The sequence below is a fragment of the Rhinolophus sinicus genome, linkage group LG06 (genome assembly GCF_036562045.2).
Source record: "Rhinolophus sinicus isolate RSC01 linkage group LG06, ASM3656204v1, whole genome shotgun sequence".
NCBI classification, from domain to species: Eukaryota; Metazoa; Chordata; class Mammalia; order Chiroptera; family Rhinolophidae; genus Rhinolophus; species Rhinolophus sinicus.
The window spans coordinates 109,199,629-109,200,393 of NC_133756.1; the positions used below are offsets into that span (position 1 = coordinate 109,199,629).

Here is a 765-nt window from a genome sequence, read left to right on the forward strand (position 1 = left end):
AAAAATATACAAGTATTTTGCTGAGTATTTTGGCACCTATTCACTCAATTTCTTATATATTATTTCTGTCATGGGAATAGCTGTAAGCCCAACAGAGAGTGCAAGCCTGTGGCTTTTCAGGATTCCTGAGGAAGCTTCATTAGACTTGTCATTCATTAAGCCTACATGTTGGCCAATATGTACAATCAATTAAGCCTTGTCATGTTCCACTTCCAAGGCAAGAGCATCCGACAGCCAAGCTTACCGAATGCAACCGCTGTTTCTATGAACGCTGGAGTCTTTGAAGCACAGCCACATCTTAGAACGATAGTTCTCCAAATACAAAAGTTGCTTGCTGTTAAAAGCTCCACGCCATTTTTGTCTTACAAACTGCACTGCATCTTTATTTTTCATTCAACCTTCATTAGTGCTAGGGCAACAAGCACTGGAGTTCTCCCAAGAGATGCAACACAGTGAGCAGCACTGCAACGACCAGGTTCTTCACGAAATTTAATGTTTACGAGACCTAACCCGTCATCAACGATCTGGTTAGACGGTGATGAACCAGCATCAAAAGGCCAATCCAGAATCCGGATGTCTTCTTCCTATGATACAAGAGCAGTATCACAAGTTGCTTTACACTCTCTTACCTATTGTGGTGACACCATATTTCTTAAGTTCCTCTATACATTTGTTTAAGGTTGCACTGGTTGGACTGTAGGTAGTAAGAAATCTCATGTTCCTCTATGTGATTTACAGAAGGGGTAGGCGGTTCATTGCAGCCAT

At 41.6% G+C, this 765-nt stretch overlaps 1 pseudogene; it reads right to left on the reverse strand.

The window, feature by feature from the left end:
* Positions 1-211: 211 nt before the first annotated feature.
* Positions 212-765, reverse strand: LOC109451392 (protein tyrosine phosphatase type IVA 1; annotated as a pseudogene).